The sequence below is a fragment of the Triticum aestivum genome, chromosome 2A, assembly GCF_018294505.1.
Source record: "Triticum aestivum cultivar Chinese Spring chromosome 2A, IWGSC CS RefSeq v2.1, whole genome shotgun sequence".
In the NCBI taxonomy this organism is placed as follows: domain Eukaryota; kingdom Viridiplantae; phylum Streptophyta; class Magnoliopsida; order Poales; family Poaceae; genus Triticum; species Triticum aestivum.
In genome coordinates, this window is record NC_057797.1 from 23502133 (window position 1) to 23515969 (window position 13837).

The 13837-nt window shown below is 48.4% G+C and overlaps 1 long non-coding RNA gene across 1 annotated transcript; it reads right to left on the bottom strand.

The window, feature by feature from the left end:
- Positions 1–396: 396 nt before the first annotated feature.
- LOC123184409 (uncharacterized) lies at positions 397–3692 on the bottom strand. Its single transcript, XR_006492965.1, has 4 exons — positions 2612–3692; positions 2306–2530; positions 1232–1884; positions 397–1022 (listed from the first exon to the last, which is right to left on the bottom strand). It is a non-coding gene; the product is annotated as an uncharacterized lncRNA (long non-coding RNA).
- Between the last annotated feature and the right edge of the window lie 10145 nt (positions 3693–13837).

A 13837-nucleotide genomic window follows, 5' to 3' on the forward strand; every position in this document is an offset into this window, starting at 1 on the left:
GCTAGCCGGCGGGGGAGGGGGATCCAGCAGAGGCAGAGCGGCCGAGGGAACCCGATCCTGAGCGCGACGGAGGAGGTTCTGGTTCGCCGGGGAAATCCAGCGCCTGGACGGGCGGGCCGCCGGGGAAATCCAGCGCCGGGCGGCAGCGGGCACCGCCGCTCTTGACATATCGCCCCGCCGGCCAGTGTGTCGCGCTCTCTCCGAGGAGCATGCTCGGCGGGGGTGCGGCGGATTCTTTTGAGATTAATCATGGAGAAGAAACGGATCAGAGTAGCTGCAGTATCAGTTGCTGAGTAGGGAGGAGGAGGGGAATCAGCCGTTGTACGGGTCTGCGGCCGAAGAACTGGACGCGCACCACCGCGTGTAATCTCCGGCGCAGGAGGGAGGCAGATAGCAAGAACTAAGTTCAAGTCCATCCTTCTTCGTCACCATGCAGTGTCCAAAAATGCAGAATGGTTGTCTGAATGGGGATGCAAATGACATGGCCGTGTGCATGTAGGAAACTCCGGTCTCATGGCTGTCTAAGTGTATTGTGCCAAAAATCAGATATACACGGCACTAAGTTTCGATCTTTTTGCACTCTGAATCCTTTGATACAAAATGCAGATATACACTGCATTAAGTTCCGTTCTAATGACAGTCTGAAAGTGTTGTTACAAACTGCAGATACAAACGGGACAAAATACACTAAACAAATGGAGATGCGCCTTGCACAAAATGTGTTAGAATAATAATACATGTATTTGCCATCAGGTGTAGCTTAATAGATGGTGTTTTGTCTGACCAAGTCACGGGCTGCGTCCATATGCTTGGTGGGCATAAGCGAACAAAAGTGGACAGCCTAGGCTACCTGTGCCTGTGCGTGTAGAGCGCCAGCGCCCCGTAAGAACGCATCTGCCACGGTAATCAATCTGCATAACCGGTTCCATCCGATGCGGATCTCGAGATTCAGTAGCTTGTGCCAACGCACAGGATAACGCGGCCGGGGCGCAGATGTTCTAAAACTCCGCGTTCTTGGACATCTGGTGAAGAGTGTATAATATGTTAACCAGACCGACATAAGTGTCTGGTATGCTCACAATTTAGTCTAAGAGAATCGACATATTACACGCGACTGGATCTTATTGTTGCAGAATGGACTAGTAAGCATTTTTTATTAATGTGAGATGGAACCAGTGGCATGAGAGAGAGAGAGAGAGAGAGAGAGAGAGAGAGCAGAGGGGAGGAATACCTATGCCGGAGTCAGTGGTGAGGAGGATCTGGTCATCGACAGTGTGGTGTGCCACTTGTGGCAGATCACCACCAGGGGCGGCGCGTCGGCTCTGTCCGGCGCGATCAAGGAGATCCTCCGTAAGTAACGGATGGTGTCCATCAGGATGAACTTGGATAACCAGGCGTCAAGGGCTTTGATGTATGCCTTCTGAGCACTGACGTAGCTCGCGAAGCAGGAGTGCAGGACCTCCAGTCGCTAAGCTCGACCTCCAGCTTGAGAGTGGCGTGCCACTGGGCATTGTTGCAGAATTTCCCATAAGCAGAGCAGGTGAAGGAATTCACCTCAAACATTATCTATCTCTGTGCTTTATGAGAGTCCACCATTACTTTCCTAGTTCTCGTAAAACTCTCGCGGAGAAGGGAAAAGGCATCAGTATTTTGATTAAGTGAAACTACATCAATCATCAGTCCTACACCCGAAACATGAGATTAGCTTACCCATGCAACACCTCAACAAGCTACCGATTCCGCTGCTCGTAGAGAAACCCAGACCCTTGTGTACAAGTATCTTACATTTGTCCTGGTTCTTCCAGCACAACGCAGCTCTGAACCTTTGGCGTCTTCGTTCCTCAGCTGCACACAATTCTTCTCTTGTCGAATTTGATCTATGGCCTGTACAAAACCAAATCATTTTTCATATATATACAATACACAATACAACAGATACATGCTCTTATAATATGCTAGGAAACCATGAACACACAAATGCTTGTGCACAAGAGACTATAGAAAATGATCACAATGCATTGAAAACTAACCACATTGCTTTTTAGCAGCTTAAAAATCACAGCTAGCATTGTCAGTAGTATGACCATGTCAAGACCTTCAACTTAGCCTTATTAACTAAATACACACAAACCCAAATACAAGATGCATTTTGATTTCAAGGTGGTGTTATTCTTTTTCAAATAATTAGTTGCCTTAAACATGGATAGATCAATAGCAACTTGCTAAGAAAGATATGAAGTATTCTGTGCATACGTATGCAATCACAGGAAAGATCAAATTACTCCAGGGGATATAAATAACCCACCTTAACTTCTTCATACAGTTTCTTCTCCCAGGCATACAATCTCCCTAACGTCTGCGAGTGACTTCCTGAATTCATCCCACCGTAGCCATCGAATATATGCCTCTTATTAGTCTCACTCTTGTTTGTCCACGACAAACTGTTCGAGCTTGCTCTCAGCTAGCTCCTATAGGATGAGGACGATGGAGATCGATGCCACGCGATGGCATGGATTATCTTCGACGAGTTCTGTACACCAAGACAGAAATATTAATGTGAATACCATCAATCGAAGACAACACCAGATACATTACCAATCAATACCAACACCTAATCTGTAGTCTGTACTCTGCAGTGTATGGTTATATCAATCAAAATCCAGTCCTTGCAATGTGATGTTCTAAGTTCCACCAGAACTGAAAAATGCAGATTCATGGTGTTCATCATGAAGCATCAGCCTTTAGTCATTTGCACCCCAAAAGGACCACCCTGGCAATCAAGAACCACAAGTGGTAGCATCAAAAGGGATAAAAAATTGGGCCAACACATGACTACAAAGTTAGAAATGGGTGATACTGAAAACAAATTGACCGTGTGCGGATACTACATCAGCTGAGAATATTCAAAGACACTTTTTTAAGAGATTATGTTTTGCCTGATGTCCACATGCACATGCAAGCCCTAAACAAAGAACAAGTACCATCTAAAAACTCCATACCACCATGAGTATTAAAAGAGTAGTGTATCCAAACCAAATCCATCTAATGACACACGGCCTTTCACTGATGGAAATTTGTGAAATCCATTCATGCCTCGCACTAGCTTTATGCCCAAATCTTGTAGTTTTTCGAAAGGGATTCAACCGCATTTGGGGCAAAAGATCGAGCAGGTTGCCGGCCTTGGCAGGCCACGGCGGAGAAGGGGGTGGTGGCCGAGCGTCCCCCATCGCTGACCTTGGCGCAGAACCACACGGGGCTGGCTCCTCTACCTGCGCGCGACCACGGCGAAGGAGGGGGGACCCGACCTCCGTCACTCTGCGCCCTTGAAGACGACGCAGATCAAGAAGCACCGCTGCGGCTGGGAGTACATGCCCTCGTGTTCGACGGCCTCAGTGACGTGGGAGAGGCGTCGAGGAGGAGCGCAAGAGGCGTAAGGGCCGTGCCGGCGTCCAAGACGGCGCATGGTGCCGGCGACAGTTGCCGCTAGGGTTAGCCACGGGCGCAGGAGGAGGTGGCGAGCGTCGAATCGAATGGATGGAGGAGATAGGCCGAATCGAGGAGACCACGAGGAAGTGTTGGGCGGCGTCGGAGACCGCCTGCAACGGCTGGAATCGGCCGGCGGCCGAGGGGTGGAGAGAGGATCGAGAGAGAGACGAGCAAGAGCGACGAGAGGCCTCGCTCATTCGTTTTGTTTTTTTCCTAGCCAATACGGGAAAATTGACAAAATTGACCTCGTAGCGAAAGTATTTCACAAACTAAACTGCTTTCGAAAATATTTCATATCGCTGACCTTTTTGGGTAGCTCCTTAGAGCTAGGCACTGCACTCTACTGTGCAGCTCCTTACAGTTAGGCGCTGCATAGTGTAGTGCGGCGCCTAGATATCAGGCGCTGCACAGTTGTGGCGCCTCAGTATTAGGCGCTGCACAGTAGAGTGCAGCTCCTTGCTGTCAGGCTGATAAGGATCAACGTGATGATTCTACAGTTTTTGCCCGATCTTTCACCGCAAGACAATCAAATAGAAAAACTTCTAATCACGGGAGTAATCCGCGTAACCTGAAGATGAGGAAACAAATCCAGCAAGCAACGTGATGAAGATCACCACGCCTCAAACCAACGCACGATAATCCTTGATGAACACAGGAACCTCCGCAGCAATCTTTATTAGATAAACGGCATCGCCGTCCCCGGAGGGATGCTTCACCCAAGAAACACAACTCGGTTTTTAGACTAAAATTCTGAACTCCCCAAACCTAATGCGCCCCAACTCCTTATACGGAGGGGTGAGGCGCCCAGCCTAATGGGCCTCGACCTGACTTGGTTGGACAGGCCCAAAACCAAGTCAAAACTCACAATTATTAAAAATCTAATTATTAAAAATAACAACGACACGCCTAGCTTGGTGGAGTCCTGAAATTGGGCTTCACCTCCTCCGTCGTGCCCGTATCATCCTCCCCCCCTTCAAAAAGCGTTGTCCTCGACGCGTGAGGGTCTGCTGGAAAGGGTGGCGTGATATCAACAAAAGCATCACGCGTCTTCGCCATCTTCAAGTCTCGCCTGCCTACCACTCCACATCCTCCCTCTTGGTCTGCTCGACTTGGTTCAGCTGTGGGTGCCTTTCTTCTCCACACACGCCTGGGCATAGGCGCCACCACCTTCTTCTCGTCCACCTTTGCTGGAGCCCTTTGTTTCTGAACATGAACCTGCTTTGCACTACCCTGCAAAAGATGAGTAATGCCTGGGCCACACAACTGACGAACATGTCCATCCTTGCCTTTGTGCATTCGCGCTGCTGCTCCAACAAAACGCCTCACAGGTGTGCTAACAAAACTGCGCTTGTCACCCCGAAGCACCTCATGCACTGGGACATGATCAACACAAATATCATCAGTCTGAACACCTGTGTCAACACAAACTGGAATTGTAACACATGCTGCAACATCCTTCCTCTCATCAGAAAGAGGTTGTACTTCAACTGGCTTGTCACTAACAAGAACAACAGGCTTGTCATCTACAGGTATAGCTGAAGCAATATCAACAATGTCGCTCTGTGCATCATGCTCCTCATGCTGCAGCTTAGCTACCCTTGGCGGCTTAGCCTTGCACAACCTCTCCTTATGTACCACCAGCTCCACATCAGACTTTATTTGATCATCCTTCATAGGCTTCAAAGTCTGCTGTTTGCCATCATGCACAAAAGAATATGTATTTGCTCTCCCAGCATGTGTAACATTGCGATCATACTGCCATGGACGTCCAAGTAACAGCCCACACACCTCCAATGGAAACACATCACATTCTACCACATCAACATATTCACCAACTGTAAATGGCACACGCACTTTATGAGTAACCTTCAGCATACCACAACTATTCAACCACTCAAGATACTTAGGTTCAGGAATACGCCATGTGGACAACCCCAATGATGCCACCATTGCCTTGCTTATGCCATTAGTACAGCTACCACCATCAATCATCAACTTACATGCTTTACCTTTAATCATACACTGAGTCTGAAATAAACTCCAACGCTGACATCTAGGAGTATCAACTGTCATGCATGCATCACCATGTACTCGCTTGAGTTGCACATTTAGCCCAATCAATGGTACACCATCGTCCGCCAAAATCTTGTCAACATCAGCCTTGTCCTCCTTAGAACCAGTGTGTGTTGTCGCGGACTCGTTAACATCATCTATCTGAACCACGGATGCGTCCTTAAAAATTACCCTCGTGGAAGGCTGCACAGTATGCGCGGGAAAAACTGTAATAGGCTTTTTTAATTCCGCCTGCATCTCTTTAAAGATCTTTTGTATATCAGATATCTGAGTCCGAGCACGATCCTTAGAGTTCTCATCCAGTCGAGAAAACCATGCGGAAGGCATCGTCCAATTTGATATTTTTTCTATGTTTTTTTTTGAAACTGCGAAGGAAACTATCGGTCTGATCTGATGTTGTTTGAAACGAGTCCGATCCGGAAATATCTCCAAGTACGCGCAGCTACAGCTCAACCGGTCTGATATTTTTTCTTTACTTTTTTCTTTGCTGGCGTAAGCAGAACTCACGTACCAACCAAATCAAAATTGTATTCCAATCTGATTGGATCTGCTTTAAACCATGTCAACACAACTCCATTTTTTTAATGGGCCAGACTCCACACGAACGTATGCGAACCACAAATTTTGATCCAACACGGAAACGAATAAACGATGTGATCCGTGCGCAATCCCAGCTGCTCCGTTCCTTTCCTATTTTTTTTAATCTTTCCGTCGCTTGATCCCGAACTTCACGCACCACAGAAATGGATCCAGTCCAATCGATCGGAAAATATAAGTCGTCGGCGCCTGTACTTATTCCGAGAACAGAGGAAATCGATCTTGTTGCAAGTGAAACGGAAATCAATCAGATCCGATCTTCAATCTACGTGCAAACTCCTCCTTGGCGGCACCAACAACAATCCACAGCAGATCTTCAAAGCCTCAGCAATCTAGGAGTGCTAGAGCAAACGCCAGCAGATCAATCTCAACAGGACGAACTTGCGGTGATAAACCCAGTAATCTGATACCACATGATAAGGATCAACGTGATGATCCTACAGTTTTTGCCCGATCTTTCACCACAAGACAATCAAATAGAAAAACTTCTAATCACGGGAGTAATCCGCGTAACCTGAAGATGAGGAAACAAATCCAGCAAGCAACGTGATGAAGATCACCACGCCTCAAACCAACGCACGATAATCCTTGATGAACACAGGAACCTCCGCAGCAATCTTTATTAGATAAACGGCATCGCCGTCCCCGGAGGGATGCTTCACCCAAGAAACACAACTCGGTTTTTAGACTAAAATTCTGAACTCCCCAAACCTAATGCGCCCCAACTCCTTATACGGAGGGGTGAGGCGCCCAGCCTAATGGGCCTCGACCTGACTTGGTTGGACAGGCCCAAAACCAAGTCAAAACTCACAATTATTAAAAATCTAATTATTAAAAATAACAACGACACGCCTAGCTTGGTGGAGTCCTGAAATTGGGCTTCACCTCCTCCGTCGTGCCCGTATCACAGGCGCTGCACATTAGGGGTCAGTTGGGTGAAATACTTTTAAACACAGTTTAGCTTGTGAAATGGTTTGGCCAGAGGTTAAATTTGTGTCTTTTGCCAGCCAATACATCCAACTGCACAGGTGCATCGACAATCGGGTTGCACAGTATGAGGTGTTAACTGGAATAAACAAGCATTCCCTACAACAGTAAATATATCTACGTGGCATATCCCAGCGTCCGCTCCTTGCACGACTCTTATTGTGTTTCATTTATAGTTGTCTGACAAAGAGATCCTTAATTTACACCACCCACTACTCTACTTGCCTCACAACGTAATATTTACAATGTGTACTTTTTTTCTCACTTCTTTGCATCCTTTTATATAAGGCACGAAGTATGAAGCAGTGGCATGGATAATTGTGTGTGCATAGATCTATAACTAGTCTCGGTAATGGGTGCAACTCTATTTGTTGCCGTGAGGATGGTAGGTGTTAGGAAGAAGATGTGTGCTGCTCTCATTGTTCAGTCTGCGAAGGTGTTTTCAATCTCTTTGCCCAGCTTCACAAACTTATGGAAACAAATTAGACCCACGAGATCAACCATTCTATCAGAATCATACCAGAACTAGTTCTTTGGCCTGATGTACACCCGCCTTCTCTTGCACTGACCAAAGTTAATTTGTGTTATCTTAAAAAAGTGGCTACTCGCCCTAGTAAGTTGCCCAACATACCTATGTTCTATTGTGATGGCAAAAGTGAGCTTCTAGCACGAACTTTAAATTTTAATCTTGAATCATCATAAAGTTTGGAGTGAATTGCAAAAAACATCGATATTGAAGGCTAGGTTTGCAGGAACCACAAGTCTACGTAATTGTGCCCAAAACCACTAATTTTTTCATTTGCCCTTAGTGGCAGGAGAAACTCCCCTCCCCTCCCCTCCCCCGCGCCGCCCCTAGTGGGCGTCTCGGGGGCAACTCCCCCCTCGCCGGAGTAGCCCCTCTCCCTCCCCTCTCCCCCTCGCCGCCGCACGAGGCTGCCGCCGGGCAAGGCCCATGGCGCAGCCGGGGACTGCGGCGGCGGGGCATGCGCTGCTCTGGTTCACATCGGAGGGTCTTGGATCTGGGCGGCGGCCCCCGACGAGGCCCCTTGTCACCTGCGGTGAGCAGTGGGGTGGGCGCGGTGCCGGCGATCTGGTCGGGTGGCCGGCGGATCTTCGGTGGGCTGAGACCTCGCGTGGCTGCCCTGGTGGCTGGCGGCGTCAGATCTGGCTGCTGGCCATCTTCCCCTGCTCGGTGCGTTTCACCCTCGACGGTCCCTGGCTGTGCAGGCGTCTAGCCTGCCTCTGGGTTGCGGGTGATTCTGGTGGTCGGGATCCAGATTGGGGGAAACCCCTGGTCGGCTCCAGCCGGCCGCGACGACGACGACGTCCGCGGGCGCCGATTTCTTCATGGAGACGTTGGTCGAGGTCTGCCCTTCCACACCCCACCACCTTGCTTCTCGGGTGAAAACCTAACTCCGGTGGGTGGCGGCGGCGTCCTTGGCGCCGTGACCTTCGTGAAGGCGTCGCCTTGAGGGCATTGTGGTGGCGGGCTCATGGGGTCGGTGACAGCAGCCGAGGATCGAGGGACCAGTGGGCGCCTTTTTTTGGTGGAGCGGTGCTTCATCCTACACATTAATGACGGCGGATCTCGGCGGCGTGGTGCAGTGGAGACTCGGCGCCCGATGCGCGGTGATGGACTCGCGCAGGTGGAGGCAGTTGTGTGGCGTCATGGTGGCGCCGATGGCAGAGTGGCTTGACAAGGTAGAAGCCTCAATATCTGTCTCTGAAGACGGACCTGTGGAAGATGGCGGTGACGACACATGTGAGTGCGTCAGACCAGTTTATGCCACAGACCCGGTATGTGGCTCGGCCGGGGCTTCTGGCTTTTGATGATAGGCTTAGGTGAGTGGTCCGGGTATTTGGCCCAGGTAGCACCCCTTCATCATATGGATAGGAGTAGTGGCATATGTTGCCAAGATGGCGGATTCAGGCATATTGTTGTAATACTTTGTAAGGTCCTCGAGAATAATCAATAAAGTGGCCGTATGCATCTCCTAGATGCAGAGGCCGGGGCTCATCCTCCTTTTCTAAAAAAAACTAATTTTTTCATTTTTTTTTGCAAAAAGCACTAGTCACCTAGTTTGTTCCTTTTAATCATGATTATAACATATGGGTCCCGCCAAAAAGGGTGATGTGGCACAACATAACGGATCGCAAATAGACAGAATACAAGGGTTACAATGTAAAAAGGCCTGAGAGGATAAGGTCATTTTTTAATTTTAGAAAAAAGAGGGTAAGGTTCCGGCTTCACCGTTCGCTTGTACCTGACTGCCGGCGCCGCTGCTCGCTCGTGGTGCTCCTGTCGCCGCTAGTGCTCGAGTGTGTTTGCCGGCGCCGCTGCTCGCTCACGTTGCTCCGGTCGATGCCGCTGCTCGCTCGCGCCTGGCCGCCGGTGTCACTGCGCGCTCGCGCTCCGCCGGCGCGGCTGCTGCTCGCTGGCGTCGCTCCCGTCGCCGCTCCTCGTTCGCGCCTGGCCGTCGGCGCCGCTGCTCGCGCCCGCATGCGGCAGGGACGGCTGCCGCTCGCTCGCGTGCCTGGCGCCGCCCTCGCCATATGCGTATGCGGCACAACTGGCCGAGGCCTGACGCCGCCCTCTTCCCCCTTCGAGCGATGCTCCGGTGTCCGTCCCTCGCCGGCAATGAAACACCATAAACATGTGCTGCAGTTTTTGCTTGGACATGATCCGATTGCATTTTTATTTTTGCACGAAGGGTATCAATGTAAATGTAGATAAACTGTCTAATGCCGGTTGTCTAGAACCGTTATGCCATGTCAGCTTTTGCGGGCTCCATTTGTCATAATCGTCATTAAATGGGTCAAAATCGACAAATATTGTTTTTGCCAAAAAATTACGAAAAAAAGTACACAAAGTTTCTTCGTAGCTTGTCCTACGCGGTGCCCCTTATCTGTGCCGTTGGTCGCCGTATTGAGATGTGCGCTAGTGCAGTACTATCTCAGCAGCAACAAAGTGATTAGTCTGTAAATTAAGGCTACATGAACAGTAGTTTGATTCCCTTGTAGGTATTGAGTGCCACACCCCGTACACATCGCTGTCCCCGTCATGCCCGTGACCTCTGACCACACCACTACCTCTCTCTCCTACACCCACGCCCACACCCATGGAAAATTCTGACCACACTTCTCTCTCTCGTACACAATATTCTCACATGCAAACGAAATATGCATGCATGCATGCATACAGTCTCTCTCACACTTCCTGGCCAAGACTTTTTTCTTCACAACGGTATCTATATCACAACGCTTTCGTGTTAGATGGTGCGCTTGGATTAAATGCATGCATGACCCGCTAAAAAATCGTCTCTGATGCCGCAAAAAATAACCCTCTGACACGAAAGCTATTTCTTTTTTGGAAAGGACTTCTCCCTCACGGTATTTTTCTTTTCAAAACTTCTTCACAACGCTATCTACCTCTCTTCAATCCTAAAAAGAAAAATTCTGTCAGAATCCCCCACACAGCTTCTCTCACTCAAAACACTTTTCGAACTTGGTCATGCTTTTCTCTTTTGAATTTGACTCTTTATTCTCTCTCTCGGTTCACCTGCACAAGGATGCGCCCACTGGTAGAAAAAAGCCCTTTAGTCCCGGTTCGCAACAGCCTTTAGTCCCGGCTGTGCAACCGGGACTAAATATGCGCGACTAAAGACCCCCCCTTTAGTCGCGCCTCTTACGGACCGCGACTAAAGTCTTTAGTCCCGGTTCTTGTGGCTGACCGGGACTAAAGGCCCGTCCACGTGGGCGCCCGTGGTCCGTCGGGGCCGAGGACCTTTAGTCCCGGTTCTCGTGGCCAACCGGGACTAAAGGCCTCCTCCGCAGGTTTAGGGTTTCAGTCCCCCTAAACCTGGTTTTTTTTTAATTTGTAGTGTTTTATTTGTTTTATATTTTATTTTGTGTTTTATTTTATTTTTGATGAAGTTTCAGTACACATATTCTACGCTACTATATACATGCATATGAAATTTCAAACAAGAAGAATTCAAGAGGAATATATAATATATATTCAATCTCGGGTGACCATATACAACTTCGAACAAGTTTCCATACACAATTAGGATGGATAACCATATACAACTTCGAACAAGTTTCAATCTCGGGTATGCATATAAATTTCTTCGTCCTCGGTATAGTGTTCTCCTTTAGGATTGATGACTTCCCTCATGAAAAATCCTGCTAATTCTTCTTGAATTGGTCGGAAGCGAGCTTCTGGACTAAGCCTCCTCCGCAAGTTATCCGTCGCACGCTATCTGATGCCTTCCGCTCAGTGGTGTGTCTCCGGATGTTCTCACAAAGATAGTATCCACATAGATTGGTCCCCGGTGGCTGCTTATCCACATTAACTAACCTTCTGAAATCTAGCTCATGTTTGAATTCACCGACAATTTCTTCTGAGAACCGTCTCCAAACCCTACAGGGCAAAGAAAATTAAATGAATAAGGGAGTTATTAGTTACTTGATATTAGGAAATGAACGAAAGAGACCGATCGATATAGAGCTCAAATGATTGAAAATAATTACTTTTGCAGCATTTTTCTCATGTCGGCCCAACGCTTTGGATCCGAATCCATAGAGTCCATGATTAGAACTGTGGAGGTGTGAAGTTCAATATTTAGCAGAATCCAGTGGAACCTGCGGACACGTTACATGCACAGTCATGCATAACTCATCGATTAGACATACCATGCATGGAGTAAACAAAAGAGAATGGGCACAAGAGAGAAACACTCACCCAAAATGGTAAGGAAATAGAATATGACTTTTGAGTTGATGCTTTCTAAGAAACTTGTACAGGTCTTTCTCCACGTCTTTGGGGTGATGTTGTAACACATGTCCATTAACGATATGTGGGTCAATGAACCCAACATCATGGATGTTTCTTATTTTGCATTCCCAAATCTTCAATCTGCATAATAGCGTACGCAACAATATAGTTAGGACAATATATATATATATATATAGTGCAGGCAATGAAGAACGAGATGAGGTAGAAATAAATCACTTACAGAACGTAGCAACTCAGCATAGATTTGTCGAGGGCGCGCAGATTGAACAGCTGGAACAATTCACTCATATGAACTTCTACAGAGTACCGTTTGGTGTGATGCTCATTTGTAACATCCGCATAAACATATTCTTTGTCGGCCCATGTTATGAATTGCTTGTACCAACGTAGCAGATTTCGCATTTGTGGTGGTAGACTCTTTTCCTGCGCAGGCTCGACGAGAGGCCCCTTCCGCACATATTGTAATGCTATCTCACATACTGGCGCATCCTCAAGGTCTAAGAAGGCACGAAGAGTCAAACCCATCTCGGACGCTTGTTTCATGGCACCCGCTACAGTCAATCCAAGTGCTGTCGCAGCTGCTATGATCTCGGGGTCCTCTTCCGGACCGTCTTTCACTATGAGCGGGGGGATCGATTGTTTCTTCTGCATCCCGAGCTGGTCAACTTGTTTCCCGCTTTTTTACTTTCTTCTTTCTCCTCCTTCAATATTTTTGCTTGCCTACGAAGTTCATGTCCATAGTCGTCAGGCATATTCAGCTCGGCTTGGGACGGTGTCGTCAAAAAATCCTTAGCCCACTTCTTTTGCTTCTCAGTGAATACTTGCTTGGGCTCAGGCTCTTTTTTCGCCTTCATATCCGCCTTCCATTTCTCATAATAAGCAGACGCAGCCAATTTGGTTTCAGCTTCACTAAGTTCCCCAGGCCTTGGGAGGAGAGGCTTCAGTGATGGCTCCGGTACCCTTGTGGTCTTAGGTACATAAGGGTCCGGGTTAATAGTCCAGGAGCGAGTTTCCTTGCTGTCCGCCTGCTTCTGCTTCTTCGCCGGAGGTGGATTGTGGGGCGTCGTACCCGCCGGAGGAGTATTGGGGGGCGTCGTACCCGCCGGAGGTTGTGGATCGGGGGACGGCGTCGAATGGCGTGAAGGAGGTGTAGGTGAACCACCACGACCACCACCACCGCCACCACCGCCACCACCACCACCACCATCGGAGGGGGGTGGACTTGCTAGCCTTGGCGCCTCGCCTGGAAACACTATGTACTTCTTTTTCCATAGAATGAACTGGCGCTTGACATCTCCAAGTCTCCTCTCCCCTTCAGGTGTAGGTTTGTCAATCTCCAGGTCCTCAAACCCTTGGACTATGTCTTCCACCGTGACACGAGCATAGCCATATGCAATGGGGTTGTTTCTCGCCCTCAACATCGTCACCAGGGTCATCGCCTCTGATCTTATAACGCAATGCAGTGCATATAGGGCATTCATTCAAATTCTCGTATTCACCGCGGTAGAGGATGCAGTCATTAATGCACGCATGTATCTTCAGAACCTCTAAACCTAGAGGGTAGACAACCTTCTTTGCTTCGTACATACTGGCGGGCAACTCGTTATTCTTCGGGAACATATTCTTCAACATTTTCAGCAAATTTTCAAATGATGAGTCACCTACACCTTCCTGTGCCTTCCATTTTAGCAAATCCAGTGTGCAGCCCAGCTTTTTCAGACTATTATCGCATCCTGGATACAACGACTTTTTGTGATCCTCTAACATGCGATCCAAATTCTCCCTCTCCTTGTTAGTTTCGCAGCGTCTCCTTGCATCAGCAATGGTCCGACCAAGATCATCAGCGGGCTCATCATGTGCCTCTTCTTCACCTTCACCTAACCCTTCCCCACCTTC